Source organism: Sminthopsis crassicaudata, chromosome 2 (assembly GCF_048593235.1).
Source record: "Sminthopsis crassicaudata isolate SCR6 chromosome 2, ASM4859323v1, whole genome shotgun sequence".
Taxonomy (NCBI): Eukaryota; Metazoa; Chordata; class Mammalia; order Dasyuromorphia; family Dasyuridae; genus Sminthopsis; species Sminthopsis crassicaudata.
In genome coordinates this window covers 460,411,643-460,435,192 of record NC_133618.1, presented here as the reverse complement: position 1 = coordinate 460,435,192, position 23,550 = coordinate 460,411,643, and positions in this window count along the sequence as shown.

Below are 23,550 nucleotides of genomic sequence, written 5' to 3'. Positions count from 1 at the left end.
AATCACTCATAAATAGAGGAAAAGACACAAAGAGAGAGAGAGAGGTGGGATGGTGGGTAGAAGAATCAAACCTCACTGACATTGGATTTTTCCACATTCCTGAATCCTTTCTTTCTTTCATTCCACATGAAAAGAGAAAAAAAAAAGGTTTTTTTTATTTTTTTTATTTCCTGTGGATCTGGTTTTTAAGGGAGTGAGGGATAGGGAGTGGGGTGGTAATTGCAAGTCACTGTGTGAAAGGCAGTCACCAGGGCACAGAGGCTGTCTAATATTTCTGCTTCCTACTCGGGGATTCGATTGTTTTCTCTGGCCTTTTGTGCTCTTAGTTTATGAAAAATCAATAGTTTAATATAGGAAAAAAAATCCCCTGGCTATCTATTTAGGGCTGCATTACCTCTAGTACAAAGCTCTGGTTCTCTCTGTCAGCATGGTTAGGATCCCAAACACATGTCTGGTTTGTGTGGAGGTTGATTCAGCCTCCAGGAGGCCACTCTCCATATAAGAGGACAATGATAATCAGATTTTCAACATTAAGAGATTATGGGATCATGACAAAAGCATTTAAATTTTTCTAAGTCTCAATGTCTACATTTGTAAATTTGTAAAATATGTAAAATATGGAGAGCTGTACTTCTGAACCCTTCCAAAATGGAAGTTGTGGCTTACTAGCTAGATTTTTTCTTAAGGATCAGGCCTTAACCCAGAACCAATCTGATTCTAATTGATCACCTATAAGTCCTAGGTCAAGCCCCATTTGATCATTGTTTGAGTTCCTGATTGACTCAGAGTGAATGAAAATAATAATCATTTCTGCTTTGACTAGAAATCCTGAGGGCCTTCAGCTCCCAGAATCATTCATTCATTTATTTATTTGCTTAGAATTTTTTGGACTAAGTGAAAAAGGAAATTCTTTGCTTCAATTGGCACCTAGCTTTAATCACCAAATGAGTGTGGTCTCAGTCAAACTGAGACCTTGTTGAAGACCTTAGCTTAAAAAAGTCAGTCTCCCACTGATTCCAGGGTCATCTTCAGTTGTCTTATTCTGGCCACTGCATCCAGATACTTCTGGAGGCGGAAGTGAGGGAAGTGAACTTGCCTAGTGCTCCCTCACTTAAATCCAATTCATTTTCATGCATTACCTCCCTGATCTCATGGTTCTCTTGGAGAAAGAAGGACAAACAGCCACAGAAATGTTAGTCATTCTGCAAGGCCTAGATCTAACACCTCCCCCATGAAGTCTTTGTTGATCCTTCCCTTAGAAAGAATTAGCCCAAGGACAAAGGATATTAGAATTGGAAGAGTCCTTACAAATCAAAATCATCTAGTCCAAGTCCCTCATTGTATAGGGGAAACTGAGGCAAAAAAAGAACACTTCCCTAAGATAGCAAAACCAGTGAATATCTCAGCTGGGAATGGAGCCCAGTTTCTCTGTTTCCAAAGGCAGGTAGGTCTCCTTCTCCTGTGACACCTGAGTGCCCTCAATGCTCTTTCTTCAGAAACACCATAATCTCTTCAGAGGATAATGGCTTGTAGAGGAGTTAGGGATGTGAATCTCTGTCACTGGACAAGTAACCAAGGTTCCTCTTTTATAAATGAGAAGAATAAACTAGAGAATTTCTAAAAGCCTCATGAATTCTACACGGTTTTAGATTTTGCCTTAGAAATCATATAGTCTGTGGAGCCAAGATGGCAGACACATGCTTCTTTCTGAACTCTCCTACTACCCTCATATTACTTATGAAATTCAGCCTCTGAAATAGTGAAGGACCGGCCAAACCCAACAATATAGGAAGTGTTAGCAAATAATCATCAGAAGATAATGTCGAAGATCGCCAGCAAAAGTCTGTTTTGATTGGGAATGAGCACAGGAGGAGGCCAGGTTCAGGCAGGGAGGCAGAGCAGGAAGGCCAGCATATGCTGAACAGACCAGGGGCAATGTGTGGTCTCTGTGGGGTAGAGAATCTATGGGGAGGACTCTACCACAGTGTTGGCTACTCTGCCCCTAATTGCAAGCCAATAGATCAGCAGAGAAGTTATAAAACATCCAACAGGAACACAAAAGGTAGAATGAATCCCAAAGCACCTGAGTCTTTACTGGACCTGGCTTCGTTCACCCAGCATGGGAGTGACTCAATGTGATCCCAGTGCAGCCATTGAAGCTTCCTGTTCTGTAGAGGAAAATTGGAAACTCCTTGCCTAAAAGCACACCCCAACTTTTTTTTTTTTGTTTTTTGAGTAAAGAAAACAGATTTCAAACCCTGAATAGAATAAAAGCAGATCTTCTCCAGATGAAGTCCCAAAGGGTGATATAAATTGGTCCCCACCACAGAAAGCTCTCCTAGAAGAAATTGAAAAGGATCTTCAAAGGGAGCTAGAAAAAAATGGGGTAAGGAAAGGAAAACTTTGCAAGAGGGTTTGAAAAAAGCAGATAACTAATTAAAAGAAAGATTTGATAAAGTGGAAAAAGAAAAGAACTCTCTGAAATGTGAAATGGAAAAGGTAAAAAACTTTCAGAAAAACAAAATTTGTGAACTGGAAAAAGTAAATAACTTCTTAAAAAGTTTTGTGAAATGGAAAAAAAAATCCATAGAACAAAACAACTCATTTAAAAATTCAATTGGACAAATACAAAAAGAAGTAAAAAAAAAAGTAAATGAAGAAAATAATTCATTAAAAATCAGAATTGAACAAATGGAAATGAATAACTTGATGAGACATCAAGAATCAGTTAAGCAAAAAGCAAAAAAATGAAAAAATAAAAAAATAGCTACTTGGGAAAACAACAGACCTGGAAGATAGATCTAGGAGAGAAAATCTAAGGATTGTTGCATTCCCTGAAAATCATGATGAAAAAAGAGTCTAGACACTATTTTTCAGGAAATCATCAAAGAGAACAGCCCAGATGTCAAAGAATCAGAAGGTAAAATAGCCATTGAATGAATATTGTGGTTAAATTTCAGATTCCAGGTCTTTGATCCTTTAATGTGGAAGCAGCTTCCACATTAAAGGATCAAAGACCTGGAATCTGATATTCTGATAGCAAAGGAACTTGGAATGCAGCCAAGAATAAAATGGCTGAAGCAGAATCTATTATGTGAAATAAAAACAAACAAAACAAAACAAACAAACAAACAAACAAACAAACAAACAAACAAACAAACAAACAAACAAAACAGGAGTAGTCATCCTGATGTCAGATCAAGCAAAAGCAAAAATTGATCTAATTAAAAGAGAAAAGGAAGAAAACTATGTCTTGCTAAGGGTGCCATAAAAGGTGCCATAGATAATGAGCTCTTAATCTTGCACTCTCAAAACTAGATAAATAAAACCACAAAATAAATTTTAAAAAAGTTTAAGAGGGAAATAGAATACTAGAAAAGTTAGGTATGATAGATCATCGGAGAAAACTGAATGGAGACAGAAAGGAGTATACTTTCTTCATAGCAGTTCATGGAACCTATACAAAAATTGACCATATATTAGGACATAAAGACCTCACAGTCAAATGCAGAAAGGCACAAATAGTAAATGCATTCTTTTCAGATCATGATGCAATAAAAAACTACATTCAATAAAAAGCCAGAGGAAAACAGACCAAAAAGTAATTGGAAACTAAATAATCTCATCCCAAAGAATGTAATGGGTGAAAAAGCAAATCATAGATACAATTAATAATTTCTTTCAAGAAAATGACAATAATGAGACAACATACCAAAATTTGTGGATGATGCCAAAGCAGTAATTATGGTTTTTAATTTGCTCTTCATTTTTTTTTTAGTTGCAATCCCAATTCATTGACCTTCTCTTTCCCTATTTTATGCAAGTAAGCCTCTAGAGATATAAAATTTCCTCTTATTACCACGTTGGCAAATTAACAAAAACTATATGATCATCTCAATAGATGCAGAAAAAGCATTTGATAAAATCCAACACCCATTCCTACTAAAAACACTAGAGAGTATAGGAATAAATGGACTTTTCCTCAGAATAGTCAGTAAAACCTTCAATAAGCAATGTATGTAACAGGGATAAACTGGAGCCATTTCCAATATGATCAGGAATGAATTAAGGTTGCCCTTGTTCACTATTACTATACAATACTGTATTAGAAATGCTAGCTTTGGAAATGAGAGATGAAAAAGAAATTAAAGGAATTAGAGTAGGTAATGAGGAAACCAAATTATCACTCTTTGCAGATGATATGATGGTATTCTTAGAGAAACCCAGAGAATCTACTAAAAATCTATTAGAAATAATCTAAAATTTTAGCAAATTCTTAGGATATAAAATAAATGCACATAAATTATCAGCATCATTAACAAAATCCAACATCAAGAGATACAAAGAGAAATTCCATTTAAAATAACTATCGATAGTTTAAAATATTTGGGAATCTGCCAATGAAAAGTCAGGAACTATATGAGCAAAACTACAAAACACTTTCCACACAAATAAAGTAAGATCTAAACAATTGGAAATATATTAAATGCTCTTGGATAGATTGAACAAATATACTAAAGATGCCAATATTACCTAATCTAATTTATTTATTTAGTGCTATACCAATCAAACTCCCAAGAAAATATTTTATTGACCTACAAAAAATAACAACAAAATTCATGTGGAAGAACAAAAGGTCATGAATTTCAAGGGACCTAATGAAAAAAAAAATCAAATGAAGATGGCCTAGCTGTACCAGATCTGAAATTATATTATAAAGCAGCAATCATCAAAATGATTTGGTACTGGCTAAGAAATAGACTAATTGATCAGTGGAATAGGTTGAGTTTGCAGGACAAAATAGTCAATAACTATAGCCATCTAGTATTTGAGAAACCAAAATACCCTAGCTTGTAGGATAAGAACTCACTATTTGACAAAAGCTACTGAGAATATTGGAAACTAATAGAGCAGAAACTTGACATTCACCCACACTTAACACCGTATATCAAGATAAGGTCAAAATATATTCATGATTTAGACATAATGAGATTATAAATAAATTAGAAGAACATAGAATAGTTTACTTCTCAGATCTTTGAAGGAGGAAGGAATTTGTGACCAAAGAAGAACTCGAGATAACTATTGAACACAAAATAGAAAATTTTGATTATATTAAGTTAAAAAGGTTTTGTACAAAGAAAACAGAAGCAATAAACTGGGAAAACATTTTTTATATTCAAAGGTTTTGAAAAAGGCCTCATTTCCAAAATATATAGAAAATTGACTCAAATTTATAAGAAATGAAGCCATTCTCCAATTGTTAAATGGTCAAAGGATATGAACAGACAATTTTCAGATGAAGTTGAAACTATTTCTAGTCATATGATATGATGCTCTAATTCACTATTAATCAGAGAAATGCAAATTAAAACAACTCTGAGATACCACTTCACACCTCTCAGATTAGCTAAGATGACAGGAAAAGATAATGATGAATGTTGGAAGGGATGTGGGTAAACTCGAACACTGATACATTGTTGGTGGAATTGTGAATGCATCCAACTATTCTGGAGAGCAATTTGGAACTATGCTCAAAAAGTTATCAAACTGTGCATACCCTTTGATCCAGCAGTGTTACTACTGAATTTATATCCCAAAGATAGCTTATAGAAGGGAAAGGGACCCAAATGTACAAACATGTTTATGACAGCCCTTTTTTAGTGGCTAGAAACTGAAAATTGAAAGGATGCTCATCAATTTGGAGAATGGCTGAATAAATTGTGGTATATGAATGTTATGGAATATATTCTGTAAGAAATGACCAGCAGGATAATTTCAGAGGGTCCTGTAGGGACTCACATTAATTGATGCTAAATGAAATAAGCAGAACCAGGAGATCATTATACATGCCAACAACAAGATTATATGATGATCAACTCTTCAACAATGGAGATGATTCAAACCAGTTCCATTTGATCAGTAAAGAAGAGAATCAGCTACATCCAGAGAGAGAACTGTGGGAAATAAGTGTGGACTAGAATATAGCATTTCCATTCTTTTTGTTATTGTTTGCTTGTGTTTTTGTTTTCTTTTTTGGGTTTTTTTTCCTTTCTTTCTTGATCTGATTTTTCTTCTGCAGTAAGATAATTGAATAAATACACATATATATCTATATATAGATTATGTATATATCTATATAAAGATATAGATATATACATATGTTGGATTTAACATACACTTTAGCATATTTACCATTTATTGGAATACTTGGCATCTATGGGAGGAGTTTGAGGGAAGGAGGAGAAAAGTTGGAACAGAAGATTTTGCAAGGATGTTGAAAAATTACCCATTCATATATTTTGTAAATAAAAAGTTATAATAATAAAATAAAAAATAGAAATCATATAGTCCAAACTTCTCATATTGGACATGTGGCAACTACAATCTATAGAATAGAAGAGCTTTATCAGAGGAAGATGACAAAAGAGTTTGAACCTGTCTCTCCTGTTTTTAAATCTATTGCCCTTTTCACCATCTCTCCTTATTCCTTTTTTGTCCCTGATTATTCCATCCTGCTTTTTTTCAACACTTAGCTATGTACTGTTTGTATCTTATTTAGGTGGTCTTGAAGGATAATGATTGCACCTTACTCATTTCTCACTCTCCCATAGCTTTAGCAAGAGCCTTGGCACATGCTCAATGCATAATAAATATCAATTATATATAATACATTAAAATTATTTTTTTAAAGAATCACCAGGGTTTGTTTGTTTGCTTGTCTGTTGTTTTTTTTTTTTTTTACCTTTCCTAGGTTCCTGGGCCCTAGAAGTTGCAATAAGACAAAGGAAAAAGTCACCTACAGCTCTGAGGGAAGATTTTGTTAATGAGAAAGAAATGTCACCTGTGAGCTGAAGGTGTAAGAACACAGTTGGCTCTCTTCAGATTGTAAAGGCTGAAGACTGGCTCCTAATGAGCAGGAGTGAAAAATCAGCTGAGTTTTTCAAAGATGTATTTTAATCCCACCCAACCCTTTAGGGTCCCCTGCCTGCTCTCACCTACTGTTCAGATTCTCTCCCTGAAAACCAGGAATTATTTTCCCATTACTTTGTCACCAGATATCAACAAGATCAATACTAGCCCTCAGCAAGATCCCTAACACATTGAAGATGTTTCCCAAGTTACAAGTCACTTATTACGATGTCTTCTTTTTCCATCAATGTGAGATGGCCTTCTTTTTGGGTGGGCAGTGTTTCCTGCTTTCTCCTTTTCAAAATGATTAAATTAGATGAATTATCTCCTCTCTATAGCTGTAGTTACCTCAAATGTAAAATGAAAAGCTTTGACTAAATAGCCCTTAGGGTTTCATCCAACTTGAACATTCTAATATTCTATTTTCTGCTATTTTATATTCTAGAATCTCTTTAACATTCTTCTAGCCTTTTATCCTATATTCTATGTGTCCTTTCCTGTTCCTATATTCTATTTCCTATGGTTTAAGTGTTTTATGGGTCTCTTCACAGTTTAACATCAGTCTGCTCTTCAGAAAGATCTGACACTTATCCCTCCCAAAACATAAGAAATTGGCAACTACTTAAGACAGGGCATGATTTTGAATAGGGTGGAATGGAAGAAAGCCATTTGACTATGGGGCTGAAACTTTCAATCAGGTTCATGCCAGCTTTGTGATTCATATCCTTCACTCTCCATTCTCTTCTCCACTATCACCATTTTATAGTCTTCTAATCTCTGTGCCCCCAACTCCTTCTCAAATATATGTGTAATCCAGAAAACCTATAATCATGGGACTGACTGAAGGTATTCAGTAACATGATTTTAAAATTGATATAGTAATTGGTTTGTTAGAGAGGGTTATATTTGGAAGACTTTTCCCCTTTTCCTCATATAGGTGTCATAAATATAAACATCAACCCAGCTCCCTTAGAATCAATAAATGGAGTTCAAAATGACAAGATTTGAATATTCTTTCCACTTTGGAAGAAATTAGGTTTTAATCAGGCTGACAAAAGGCAGGAAGATTATTCATTTTTGGTAAAGAAAGTATAGTCTAGTGAAAGTGTAATCTACTTGGGCTCTGAAGACTGGCATTTGAATCTCATTTTTTTCATTTGCTACTTTTATGACCTTGAGCAAATTCTCTCCTCTTCTCAATTCTGTTTCCTTATCTATAAAAATGATAATGAGAAATTAAGATATATTCAAAATGGATTGAAACTGGAAGCAAACGATATGAATTGGGCCTCAGTTTCCTTACCTGGAAAATGATGAAATTGGATTAGATGCTAGCTATAAAGTCCCATAATCTCTAACATGGGGGTGTTTTGCTCCTGTCACTATATTTCAAGCAAAGTGAACACACACTGTGACAATTTCATTGGTAAGCCACTTTAACTCCTTGTCTCTAGGCCAATGACAGTAAGAATAGCAAGTGGAGGGGGGAGACCTCCTAGGTACCATAATTTGCACACCCATGACTGTCAGCACCCTTTCCCCCAGCATGTGTGGTACCCAACAAGAAATGACTATCTCTGTACTAGACAGGTTTTCACAAGCAACACTTGGAAACAATGTGAGAAAATGTTAGAGGCAAGGAAAGAATTTCATTGCTTTTCTTTATTGTTGTGAGTTTTTGTCAGCTTTGGGGGTCACAGGCCCTGGCAGCTGCTTTTATTCAAATAATTATATGTTTTTAAGTTTTATCCTACAAACTTGCTTATGGGTGTTTTATGCCATATTCTGAGAACAGGTTTGACATGGAAATTTTGAGATTTGGGTTCTAGTCCTGCCTAACCTTAGGCAAATTACTCCTATTTCTCTGGGCCTGTCTCCTCATCTTATTACACAAGCTGTTTTGATGGTAAAATGAGATAATATATCAGAAAGGGATCTGGGGGAAAATCTTAAGGTTTGTGTAAGTATAAGATATAAGATATAATTGCCTTAGATTTCGCCCACCCATCACAAGTCCTTGACTGTTATAAACACTTAAATGATAAAGCATAATACTGATCATAAGGCATTGGTTTGTGATTAATGAGACCTGACTTTGGCACTTGCTTGTGTGTGCTCTTGGACTGTCCTTGAGACTCGGTATCCTCATCTATTAAATGGGAACAACACAATGCCTATTTCATAGGTTACTTTGAGAAAAGTTATTTGTAAACTCTGGATGGATAAATAAAGGAGAGCTATTACTAAATTCATCTAAGAGTATCTTGAGCCCAAGCAGGATTGACTTCATTTTGAAGTTATTTCTTGGGAGAAAAGAGATCAGCTGTTTGGACTATCAGCCATTTTCACCTAATTTCTATTTTCTTCCCTGAAAAGGGCATTGTAAAGAGCATTAGATTTGGAATAATTTTGTTGTACTCCTGGTTCTGTCACTTACTATCTCTGGGAAGATCACTTAAATTTTCTAAGCCTCTGTTTTCTCATCCATAAAATGTGAATAATAATATTCGATCTTACTAGAAATGAGTGAGAAAAGCACCAAACACATATAAATATATAATCTAAATAACCATTTATTTCAAACCTATCATATGATGATCAGGAAACTGAGTCCAAAAGTGGAACTATAGCACTATTAATAACACTTCTCCATCCCCATCCAATCCAACTTAGCCTCAAGGTCATCCCCTATCCTTTTGCTATATACATGGCTATTATTCCAATGGTTAAAAAATAGTTTTGACTTTTGCCTACTCCTGTATTCAAAGAAGTCAACCTTTTGTAGAATATAGATTCAAGTTTCCTCAAACACCCATATCAAAGAGAGAAAAAAAAAACTGATTGGATGGGAAAAGTTGGCTCTCTCTGTTCTGCCCCCATTATCACATTCATTCTGTTAAAGGAACATTTCTGGGACATGTGATGAGGCCAGCCATTCAGGAGGGAGAAGAATGAATAGCCCTGGAGATTAGATTAGAGAAAGCACAATTTATGTTACTTTTAAGGTTAATATGAACAGACAAAGGAGGTTTAGTTTAGAAAAGTAGGTTAACACTGAGGTAATGGAAGAGGGATTTATGTTAATGGGAACTGTATGGGAAGTTGTTAAAGGGCATTTAATAAAGAAGAGGCAGAGTTAAGGGTTGGAGGTCACAGATCTCTCCAGAGGAGATTAAACTTTGGGTCCCAATTCCCCCAATCTTATTGGAGCAATATTCCTGGCTGCTGATGTGAGCTGTCAAAAGAAATTAAAATGATGGTGTCCTTGTACACTCCATATTTGGGGGTTCAAATAAACTAGCCAGAGAGCAACTGGAGAGAGCTGTGTCTTTGGCTGAGAACCAAAGGATCAGGAGAGGCAGACTGTCTGGAAGCCACAGGAATATTGGCATCTCATTATGAAGCCCAGGAGAGCTGAAGGCACTGGCATGGTAAATCCATCACCTGGGTGTCCCATTATTTGTAAAGCCCTAAGTCTTCCACAAAGTAGTAAGCTGTTCCACACAGAATGCACCAAGATGGATTTATTTTTTCATCTCCAAAGGTGACAGAACAGAACCCTTTTACACGAAGTTTCCTTTCAGTTCTAAAATTACATGTTCTCTTGTCCATCATTTTATGTTCGAGGAACTCTTCCAGCTCTTACCATGTATGTTGTATGTGCTTTAGATTTTTTGTTCTGAAAAGTGTTCTAACAGTTGGTGATGTTCTTTATTGGTAGAAAAATAAACCTAGAAGGAGAAAGATCATTAGAGACCATCTAGTCTAACACCCCACTTTTTTCCAAATTTGGAAACTGAGGCTGAGGGAAATTAAGTCTCTTCTTACTCCTTTGAATCCAAATGCTCTTTCTTCACAGATTCTGAAATCCTATATTCTAATACCTTATATTCTATAATTAGTCATTTCTGGCTTTAATGCTATATCATCCTATCTTTTGACCTAATAAGAAATAAAATATATAGATCAGAATTTAGTGAAATGGATAAAATTGAATGGGTGGGGAATCAAAACTGGTTCTTGCTCCCAGGAAAGCTTCCCTTACGAGAACAGAAAAGCTAGTAGCTTCTCAAGAGCTAAGGAGACTTCCACATGAGGTAGGGCCTGGTGTGTTATGGTCAGCTGTGATTTATTTCACTTTTACATCCACGGACAAAAAAACTTTTAATTAAAGGAAAGGGCGGGGGGGAGAAAGCTAGAGACAGAGCAGGGTGCCCACACAGTCTGACAGTTTCAATTTTCACTTACGGCTTATTTCCTGCGATTGATATCCTTCTCCTGTCTGCTGAAGAGAGCTGTTTTCTCCTATAAATCACCTGCCACAGCCATAGAAGACTGCCATTTTAACCCTCCAGTGGATAGTGCTTTTAGCTAAAAATAAGTATAAACACCACCCCCCTGTATGTGTAGAGAATTTTGTACTTCTCAAAGCAACTGTTGTCTCTTTGGAGACTCAAATCTTTCCCATGATCCCAGCAACATTGTTGACATTGTTCTTTCTTAACTAAGATAAGATTATGATTCAAAGAAGTCTAAAGTCACATAGCCAAACAGTGTACAAGGTAAGAACAGAAGCAGTCCTTCTGACTTCTATCTTGTGTTCTTTTACTCTGTATTAACTGAAAGCAAGAAGATTTGGATTCAAGTTCTAGCATCACCACATATTAGACCTATTGTGTTAGTTCAAGGATTTTTGGAAGAAGGGAAACAATGTGGCAAGAGGGATAGATTTTGGACTTGTATTCAGAAAGGTCTTAGTTCAAATCCTGTCCTTGACATTTAGAAGCTTATGGGACCCTGAGCAAATTATTAAAATCTCTGTTCCTATGTCCTTATCTATAAATTGAAATAGTTGAACTTGAATCTTGGACTTCTTGCTAACTTTGAATATATGACCCTAAAGAATATGCATTATAAATTGTAAGACACATATACCCCCCCAAAAAAATAAAAAAAATAAATTGAATCTCGCAGGTTATCTCGCAATATCTAGTTATTGAGGATTCAGAAACTATGCAATTAAGGGAGAAAAATACATTGGTATTACTCAAAATACACAGGGTGCCATTTCATGAACATGGGACATTCACACTGAATAGCAGGTTAATAATTATCTGGTCAAACACATAATTCTTCATAGAGAAAGCTGAGGTTCAGAGAAGAGACTTACTTGTCTAAAGCTATATAATAAATTGTGTGAGAATCAAAAAGTTCATAATACCATAATAGAATACAATTTGGAAACAGAAGATGTTGTTTTGAATTCCAGGTCTCTGCTATGTACTATATGTGTGCGATGTTGTATAATTCTTTTCTTCTATATAATTCACTTTTGTCCTCTGAAAAATCAGGTGGGAGTGGAAGGGTTATTAACCTTTTTTAATGTCACACTTCTTGTAAGTCTGATGAAGTCTATCAGCTTCTTAGAATAATATTTTAAGTATATAAAATAAACAACGTGGTAACAAAATAATAATTGAAATACAATTATCAAAATATTATTTATGAAAAATTCATTGACCCAGATTAAGAACTCCTAATTTTCAACTTCCAACTTGAAAATGTTATGATTCAAGGGATCCAGATCCCTTGTTTTCCAGGCCAAGTATTGTATTGGCTATTAAAAATCAATGTGGGGAGCTGGAAAAAGATGACTAGTTTTAACATAGATTTGGTCCTTAATTGATTATGTCAAAGTCTGCTTTATTTCCCCATACCTCAGTTTCTCCATCTGTCAAAGGAAGATTTTCTTCTTCCTGTAGTCTTAATTAGAACACTCTATTTCAAAAACTCCCAGAAAGCAGAGCTACATCAATCGTGTCTATTATTATTCAAAGAACCCACCAGTAAACTTCTACTCTGGCTAGCATCCATCAGCTCCACTGTGACACTGGGACCAAATGAATTCTATCTATCACTTTGTCTTGTATGCTCTACATAGCTTTGTTTCTCTTTAAGCTCTTGGGTATGAGCCATCCTTTAGCCCACCAGGCACAGTGTTGGTCTGTTACTGAGTGTTACTCTTGTCTTGTCATGCTGTGTCCAGACTGAATGTCCTGCTATTACAAATAGTGCCCTGAAGACCCAGTTTCTCCTTCCAAAAAGCCTCTTTTGTTATGTCTTCCCCACTGGAGGAAATCCTTCATTACCATCAAAGTAGACAAGAACTTCTCTTTGTAGAATAGCAACTAACATAATAGAGAATTACTTAGATACAATAAAAAGAGTGCTAGACCTGGGGGTCAGGAGACTTCTATATCTGATGCTGCCAGTATAATTAAGTGTGTGAGCTTCACAAATCAGGGATCAGTTTTTCCTATCATAAAATAAAGGATTTGGACTAAATGATCTCTAAAATTTTTCTCATTTCATACTCTCTCTTCTAAGATTCTGTGGGCTAAGTTTCCTTATAGTACCAGTGATCTAAGTTCTATGATTATGCATTGGAAAGAGAAATGAAAGGTCAACAGAGTAGGATTCAAATTTTGATTCTGCTTTTTATTACTCTATGATCTTAATCAAACAGCTTAAGCTCTTAAGGCCTTAGCTTCCATATCTGGAAACAGGGTGTTGGACTAGATTCTCAGATCTAACTTTAATTTGATAATTAAGGTCAGAATGAGGCTACCAAAAGTTTACTCCTTTGTATCCATTAGGATATAACCTCCTGGAGGGCTAGAATGATTTTTCATTTGTCTTTATATCCACAGGGACAAGTATAATTCCTGACACTTAGAACTTCATAAAACTTGTTGAATGATTGTGTAATACTCATCTCCCCAAATCTACCCTTCCTTAATACCACAGGGGATTACCAGACAGTTATTGATAAATTAACAAATGCTTTGACTATAATCCAGTAATCAAATTAGTACAAAAATTGATGATAATACTATAGCTCTAAGCTTAAACAACCAAGAATTGGATTCTAAAGTTGAATGACAACATTTCTATTTTTTTACTTTCTTCTTTTTCTTTACTTTCTCTTTTTACTAGTGGCTAGCTTAGTGGCACAGTAGACAGAATAATGGGTACAGTAATGAAGATTTGAGTTCATATATAGTTTTAGACACTTACTGTGTGATTTGTTTGCCTCAATTGTGAGAATCAAATGAAATAATATTTTTAAAGTTCTTACCATAGTAATTAGCACATAGAACTATAAAAATATTTATTCCTTTTCCCTTCCTTCCATGTTCCATACCTCTTTCTCTCTTCCTTATTTGCTTAGACCTTCTTACTCTAAGGATTTCTTTCTACTTTCCTATATTACTATCCTATTACTTCTCTCTAAGAAAGTAGTGTTTGCTTTTATTTCATGCCAGTCCCCTGTACTATCCAATCTTCAGAACCTTATTTTGCCCCTGTCTCCTATCAAGTCTTTCCTCACTATTTCTGATCTCCTTCTCTATCCATTCCTCTTTCTCTTTCATCTCTTCTCTCCTCCTACTATTTTACTTCATCCTACCTCCATTTCAGATATTGTTCACAATAAACCAAAGTCATTTCTTTTGACTCAAGACATGTTCTACATTGATTTATGATTCCTTTATAGATTTGGTAACATTTGGAATAACTTCCTCAAATTTTTTCTCTTCTTAATCCAGTAAGATATAATGGAAGCCAAATTATGAAGGGACTACCATATGATTCAGTATCATCAAGAGAAACAATCAGGATGAAGTGTATACAAAGACTCTGGACAACTTCTGACTGCTGGAATTTTTGCCTCCCAAGTGATGTTGTTTTGGTGGGAGAAGTCATTATTAACATTGTTAATGTCACTATTTAATCTCTAAATTGGGTGAGTTATCCAGATTGAATATTGGGTAGGTGGAATTTTACCTTGTAGCCCAGATAACATCTTCTCAGCTGCCTAGCAGCCTGGAATCTTTATAAACTCAGCTACTGCTTATCTAACTTGCCAGTTCTGGAAGCTGGCTTCCAGATGGTAGCTCTCCCTACAATATCCTGACTTCATTGTGATCCCTTAAGAGGAAATGTAAAGCATCACCTTGGGAAGAGATGTCCATTTCAGTTGTCAACATCTGAAAAAGATCTTGTCATTTTTTCCTTCCTTTCTCTCCTTTTTTCCTCCTTTTTCATCGTGCCCTTCCCCTCCCCTCTCGCTATTACTTTAGAAGAGAGCACAGACAATCTCTGAGCATGCTTCCTACAGAGAAGAGAGATAACTTCAACATCTGGATCCTCTGAACTAAGTCCCTGATTCTACATTATGGAGAAACATCTGAAGAAAGCTTTGGTTCACTTCTTCCTCAAATAAGAAAATTCCCAATAGCTTCTTTGACTGTACATTGTCAAAGAATTTTTTGCAAGTTATCTATTTCTCTGTCTCCAAGAGGAAACTATTGTGTACAAGTGAAAACCATGCTAGAATTTGGAAAATCTGGTTTTAAATTTCAGCTTTGCCCTTTTCTCATGTCTGATCTTGTTAAGTCACTTTGTTTCACCAAGTCTTGGTTTCCTCTGTGAAATAATAGATTTGGATTAGGTACCTTATAAGGTCCCTCCTAGTTCTCGATGAAAAATCACCCAACTCTTAATTGTGGGAGACACTGAGGTACAAAAGAGAGAATACTGGACTTGAATCATTGAATTTGGAAGTACAGAGCCTGAATAAAAATTCTAACCTGGCTTCTTACTACCCAAGTATCTTTGGGCAACCCTTAATGTTTCTCTTTGTCTCATTTTCCTTGTCTGTAAAAAGAAGGGATTGGATTAATTTAACTCTATGGTCCCTTCCAACTCTGAATCAGTGATCTTTAAAGTGAGGTAGATCTTTTTTCTCTATTCTAAAGTCTTCCCTAACTAAAATTCTAAATGTTTATTTGAATTGATAAAAAGACTCACATGTTGAAAAGCAAGAAACCAAGGAATGAAGACTAAAGAAAGATGTCAACTCTGGTTGATAAATGAGAAATACTTCATGGAAGTGGTGTTCCTAGAACTAAGTCTTGAAGAATTTGTAAATGGTAGACATGGAGAAGAAGAGAAAAGAGAATTTTCAGGGAAAAAAGAATGATATAAAAATACAGACATGTGGATAGAGCACCGGCCCTATAATCAGGAGGACCTGAGTTAAAATCTACCTCAGACATTTAATGCTTCCAACTGTGTGACCCTGGGCAAGTCACTTAACCCCAAAAAGACAAAATGCAGTTGTGGGTAAGTTCTGAACGCAGAAGAGAAGAATAAGGGACATTGTTTTTTTCTAAAAATATATGAAGGATGATCATTTCTGAAGAGGGATTAGACTTATTATACTTAGTCACAGAGGAAAGAACTAGGATCAATAGTAAAAGTTATAAAGTAAAATTTTTATTAATATAAGAAAAGAGTTCTTAATAAACAGAACTGTGTAAAAACAGAAAGGGCAATTTCATAAGGTGGTGAACTGTCTAATGCTAGTGGTGTTTTGGTAGTGTCTGATGGCTAAGTATTCAGAAAGTTAGAGGAACTCATGCTTCAAGTATAATTTGGACAAAACAGTTTTGGAAGATATTTCTCTCCCTGAGATTCTATACAACGTACACACAGACTTTTTTCCAAGTTCTTTCATAGACACGATCCTACTTATTCCTCATAACACGCATGTAATATGGAGAATTGTTATCCCCAGTGGACAAAACAGAGCTAGAAAGGAAGACAGGTTAAGAGCTTTACTTAAAGTCACACAACAAGTTTTAGGACAAAAGATAACCATCCAGTTAGTTCTAAGTCCCAAGAGTGGGGGAAATTGTCATTTCTAAAGCAGAAAAACAATAAAAATGTCAGGTCTCTCTCCAGAATTGGAAGAGGGGCTGGGGAAGAGACTGAAAAGAGATGGTTGGTAGTTGGGGGGTATGGCAGAGGTCTCTAGGAAATTTGTAATGCTCCCAGAGGATGTGTCTATTGTGAGTGCTGTATATTTTCAGCAGGACATCAGCAGGGAGGTGTCAAGCAGGATCCCCTTTGTACACATCAATGTTGCTGTTCTGTTCTCTTGCTTTTTTATCACAAGTCTAAGCTTATGAGTAGTAGACAAAACATGAGCTGCCACCTCGTTCCTTCTGGGGATGGGACCAGTATAATCAAGGAACAGGTGGGTGGAGGCGATTACACAGCGAGGAGGAGGGAAGTGGATCTGTTCAAACAGGGAAAGTTAATTTGACCCTGGAGCACAGCTCTGCCGGTTCCTCTGCCAGGGCTGATGGGGTGGTTATCTCTCAGCGTCCAGCTTCGCTGGGCCCTCAGCCTCATTGCCAGTCCAGGCATGCTTGAGAACCTATTACCATATTTATAAAGCTACCTGGCCCTACAGAGCACGCATGAGAGGGTTAGAAAGACCTATCTACTTTGCCAGCTGTGCATCGAGCATTGATGAGGATGGTGGTGGGGAGGGAAGCAGGCAGACTGAGAGAGCTGATTCCCAGCACAGAAGGGGCAGAGGGGGATTAGAGGACCATGGCTCTGGAGCACAGGGCTTGGCTTGAGAAACACAGAAGCCTTTGCTTGTCCAACCCTCTGTTACAGAGAACCTAGCTGAGCCAACCCTGCTAGCATCAAAAGCTTTAGTGTTGTAGCATATAAAAAAAACAGGAGATGAATGCTTGAAACTGTAACATTTAAAGCTGACATGGATGGCTTTGAGAGTAACCTAGGCCAAGTGAGGCCTAGAGAGGGTGAATGTTTCCCCAAGATGTTTTTACTAAGATGCTTGAGTCCATCCCGTTTTAAATGAAGCCCAGAGGGAGTAAATGATTTGCCCATTTACTAAAGAGCCAAGATGGAATCATAGTACCATAGCAATATGGTTGGAAGACCATAATTGAAGAGACCTTAAAATTCATCCTAACTTAATCCCTTCAATATGCAGAGAAGGAAACTGAGGTCCAGACCTTAATTGCTTTGCTCAAGGACACACAGTCAATAAATGACAGAGACACATTTTAACTTGACTTCTGACTCAGTAACCATGGCTCTTTCCATTCTCCCATTTTTATCTCCCCTAGAATGTAAAATCTTGAATGTAAGGCTCTTAATTAGTTGACTACCAGGCATCATTTTGACTGAAGACATATGTTGGATTGTGAGGTCAAGATGAAAGACAAGCAGATAAAAATTACAATGGAACATTACCTCACATGTCTCTTATACTTTCAATTTTGCAAAACGCTTTTGTCACAGTAGCCACCTGAACTAAGTAGTACACATCTGGTCATTTTTATTTAACAGGTTAGAAAAATTGAGGATCATAGAAGTTAATCAATTTGGACATAGACAGTATGCTATAAAAAAAAAGTAAACCTGCAGAATTTCAGTCAGAGGACTTTAGTTTGAATGCTTGGTGTGCTACTTCTACTCACTTAACTTTGGATTTGTTGCTTAGTCTCTCTGTAACCCTCAGTTCTCTCAGCTGTAAAATGAAGGTGATAGACTTAATCAAAGGTGTCATGGACCACAAAACTCCTGAGGATGGACTGAACCAGAATAAAATGTAATTGGGAAATACTTAACAAGATAAATAAAAATACAATAAAACATAGGCAATGTTAATATGTGATTTTCTAAGTCAATAGGTGACCTTCAGGGATTCTTCTGTGTGGTTTAGTGGCCTTACACCTTTCTCTTTGAGTTCAATATCTAAGGAGTTTGCTTTGTGTATGAGTCTGTGGGAATACATGTAGGCAGCATTGAGCCCTGAAAAAAGAATCCAGTGATTCTTATTCTAGGAAGAGCACATTGTAAGCTTATTTTCTACTTTATCATGTTGCCAATACCTGATTAGCAATCATGCTTTTTCTCTGTACCACAAAAGTCTTGCTTGGTTCCTATCTCTGTCACCAAATCTTTCCAAATTATTAAAGCTTCTGTTGGACTTACCCTTATTTGAAATTCTATAGAACTGATTGCTTTTAATTATTATTTGATTTTGTTATTATTCAGTCATTTCAGCCATGTCCGATTTTTTGAGATCCCATTCAGGATTTTCTTGGCAAAAAATACTGGCATAGTTTTCTTCTTCCTTCTCCAGCTCATTTTACAGATAAGCAACTAAGGAAAATAAGAGTAAGTAATGTGCTCAGAGTCACAAAGCTAGGAAATGTCTGAGGCTGGATTTGAATTCAGATCATCTCCACTTCAGGCCCGGTGCTCTATCTACTGAACCATCGATCTGCCCCTTTATATGGTACACATTTTAGTATCCATACATTGCTTTGTACAAGGTGGTATGATCAAGATAATTGATACATATCTCACCATTACCTTGTTTTAATTAGTCATATAGAATGGAATTTAGTCCTGGGAATAAATATGAAGGTGGACATCAGAATGCCTAAGTTTAGTATAATTTCTAGACTTCATCCATTGTGCGGGGTCAACTTTGACTAAAGAACCTTCCATCTCTGACATTTTGCATTCTAACACCTTAAGCATTGTTCCAACATTTTGCTTTCTAACCTTCAATGTGCTAAGGTTCCTTTTGGTTCTAATTCTATGTCATAAAATCCCACATGGATCTCGTAGTGCATATTCTAAGGACCCTTCTATCTATAAGATTCTATGTTCTAATATTTCTATTGCCATGACACATTTTGGAAACTTTGTAGTATAGATATTCTCTGTCCAATTTTTTTACATTCTAAGATTATTTCTAGCTCTCACAGGTTACATTGGAACATTCTATGATATTTAAAGCCAGCCTCCATCTCTGCTTCAGGTGTTTCTGTAAATTGGAACCTTAAGCCTCTTGTAGAACTTTACTTGCAGGAATCCTGACATTCCCTGAAGAGTATAGTTACAAGGTCCGGGCTTCACATCTATCACTAACCCCAGGTGGCTAGAAGCTAATCCAGTGTCTCTCATGTTCCGATGGGGAAAGAAATTCCAGCCACGAGGCCCTGGGATGATAATCTATGACCCAGCACTTCTCCAAATGGCAATTTACTGGTCCTTGGATAGTAATAAATTCTGGCACTACTTTAACATTTCTTTATTGGAGAGGTACCATATGGAGTATGACAGTGGAGAGACTTGGAAAGTTGGTTTTGTGAAATAAGAGAGAGCTTATAGCTGGGGGAAGAATAATACATAGAATGCCAGAAATGGCGAGGGGGAGGGGAAGGTAAAAGCAAATATTGTAGTTCACATGTCCATGATGCTTTAAGACTTATAAAACTCTTTCCATACAACAATCTTGTAAGGCAAGTAGGAGCAACTTCACTTTAGAGATGAGAAAAACTGAGGCACATAAAATTTAAATAATCTTCTTCAATGAACACATATTTCTGACCCTACATTTTCTGGCACCTTGACACAAGTGAATTAATGAATAAAACACATTTATTAATCACTTGTTATCCCTCAACCTGAGTGAACGAATGAATAAAATGCATTTATTAAGCATTAATTATCCATCAAATGCTTTATTGATTAAATTAAAAAAAAAAAAAAAAAAAGGAAGATAGTCCGTATTCTCAGGGAGTTTCCATTCTAAAGGGGTAAAGGAAATGAAGGAAAGAGAATGGAACCATAGAAAAGCAGTTGATGCTCCCTTTTCCTAGAGTCATTCAAATATGGGTTTTAATGGAGTTCCAGAAGGAGGAGCAGAAAAGAACAACAAGATGATTGAGATGGTTGATAGATGGGATGTAAAACATTGTCTAGTGTAGTCTGGCCTATACTGGATTGTAAAGATAGTGATCTAGTTGAATTTTTTCCTGCATACTTACCATCAGGATGATTAGACCTATGGCTGGCATTCTAAAGAAGAGTATATTAAGTTGCCCAAAAATGATTATAGAAAACCGAGAGTCCAGAAGATTCAAGAGCAAAGGTAGATGGTGGGAAGATGGCTAGAATGCATGATAGAATGGAATATTAAGTATGAATTGGTTCAGTCTGTATCTGATCTGGCCTGGTTATAACAATAAAGATCTAAATTATGATCATGGCTAATTTTTCATTTTACAGGTAAGGAAACTGAGGCCTAGAGCATTGAAATAGTTTGTCCAGCAAAATAAAATGCTTGGGGTCTACTTGCCAAGCAAAACCTAAGAACTATATGAACACAATTACAAAACACTTCCCACACAAATAAAATCAGATCTAAACAATTGGATAAATACTCATTGTTCATAGGTAGGCCAAGCTAATATAATAAAAATGACAATTCTGCCTAAATTGGTCTAATTGTTCAGTGCCATACCAATCAAACTACCAAATATTATTTTATACAACTAGAAAAATGATAAAAAAACATTCATCTGAAAGAACAAAGGTCAAGAATACCAAGGGAATTAATGAGAAAAAAATACAAAGGATGGTGACTTAGCAGTACCAAACCTAAAATTATATTATAAAGCAACAGTAATCAAAAGCGTTTGGTACTGGTTAAGAAACAGAATGATGGATCAGTGGAATAGATTAGATACACACCACACAGTAATGAAGGCATATAGCAATCTAGTATTTGACAAATCCCCAGACTTCAGCTTCTGAAATAAAAACTCAATATTTGATAAAAATTTCTAAGAAATCTGGAAAATAGTGTCAGAAAATCACCATAGACCTACATCTTACTACCCATGTTAAAATAAGGTAAAAATGAACACATGATTTGGGCATAAAGGATGATACAATAAACAAATTAGAAGAACAAGGAATAATTTACCTATCAGATCTTTGGAGAAGGGAAGAACTCATGACTAAAGAAAAACTACAGAACATTATGAAAGGCAAAATAAAAAAAAAACTTTGATTATATTATGTTAAAAAAAGATTTTGCACAAACAAAGCCAATAGAAACAAGATAAAAATGGAAGTACAAAGCTGGGGAAAATGTTTTCAGACAGTATTTCTGATAAAAGTCTCATTTCCAAAATATATAAAGAATTGTGCCAGATTTATAAGAATAAAAATCATTCACCAGTTGATAAATGGTCAAAGGACCATTTCAGATTTCAGACTGAAATAAAGCCATTTATGGTTATATGAAAAAAATGCTTTAAACCACCATTGATTAGAAAAATGAAAATTAAAATAACTCTGAAGTATCACCTCACATCTCTCAGATTGGCTAAGATAACAGGAAAAGATAATGATAAATGTTGGAGGGGATGTGTGTATTGTTGGTGGAGTTGTGAAATGATGCAACCATTCTGGAGAGCAATTTCGAACCACGATCAAAGGGCTATAAAGCTATGCATACCCTTTGACCCAAATGTGCCATTACTGGGTCTGTATCTTAGGAAAATCATAAAGGTGGGAAAAAGACCTACATGTGTAAAAATATTTGTTGCAGCTCTTTTTCTGGTAGCAAAGAATTGGAAAAGGAGTGGAAGAAGGGAAAGGTAATGAAATATTATTTTTCTATAAAAATGATGAGCAAGCTGATTATAGAAAGGCTTGGAAAAATTTGTATGAACTGATGCTGAGTGAACCAGGAATACATTTCACACAATAACAGCAAGAATGTGTGATGATCAACGACAAAAGGCTTGGTTCTTCTCAATGGTGCAGTGATCCGAATCCCAATAAACTTTGGACAGAAAATGCCATCTTCATCCAGAAAAAGATTTAAGGAGACTGAGTGTAAATTAACACATTCTAGGTTCACTTCTTTTTTTCTGTTTTTTTTTAATGTCTCCTATGGTTTTCCCCTTTTGCTCTGATTTTTCTCTCCCCACATGATTCATAAAGCAATGCGTATTAAAAATAAATGGACTTACAATTTTAAAAATGGTTTATCCAGACTTACAGGCAGAGAGCAAAGATTTGAATTCAGGTTCTCTAACTTTAAGTTCAGTGTGTTTGTCAATACACATTTGCTCCTGGAGAATGTGAATCTCTTCTATATCCTTAAAATTGTACATTGACTTTTTTGAAGAATGATGTGGCAACTTATCATATACAGATCCAATCTTCAAAGATATATTGCAAGATATTACCCATTCTTTTTGTCGGAAGTATTTGAGTTAGAGAAAAGTCATAGCTTTCAATTCTTGTATCCAGGACAGTGCTTTAAAAAGTTGTGAAGACAACCTCAGATAGGAAGGGGAAAAGACTGAAGGCATTGAGACATAATTATCCATTTAGAGGGAAACGGCATACCCAGGACACTTCAAGGACATTGTTTTATAATCTGGGTCAAAATGGATCTCACCTGAGGTGCAACTGATAATTTGTTTCTACTTGCAGTTAGTACAAGTACTGTTATTGCATTGTGAATATTCATGCCCTGTGACAAGGCACAAACCATTCTCTCCTTGGTTCTATAGAAGTTGTCAGAATTCTAGTACTAACAACTTGACCACTTTTGTGACCATTAGTACCAAATTTGGAGTTATACAATTTGGGTCCAAGTTTGAAGTTATATAATTTGCTACCCACAAGATTTGAGGCATTAATTTATCCCTATAAATCTTAATTTGCTCATTTGTAAAATGGGAATAATAATAGTTACACTATTTACCTTACAGAGTTGTTTTGAGGAAAAGGCTTTGTGAACCTTAAAATACCAAATGAATGTAAGCTATTTTTTCACCTCACATTTGTTCTTTCAAGGACATATTTTTCCCTAGTTGCTTTCCCCTGTGAATCAACTTAGTTTCCTTAGGGAGAAGAATTCATCTCTCC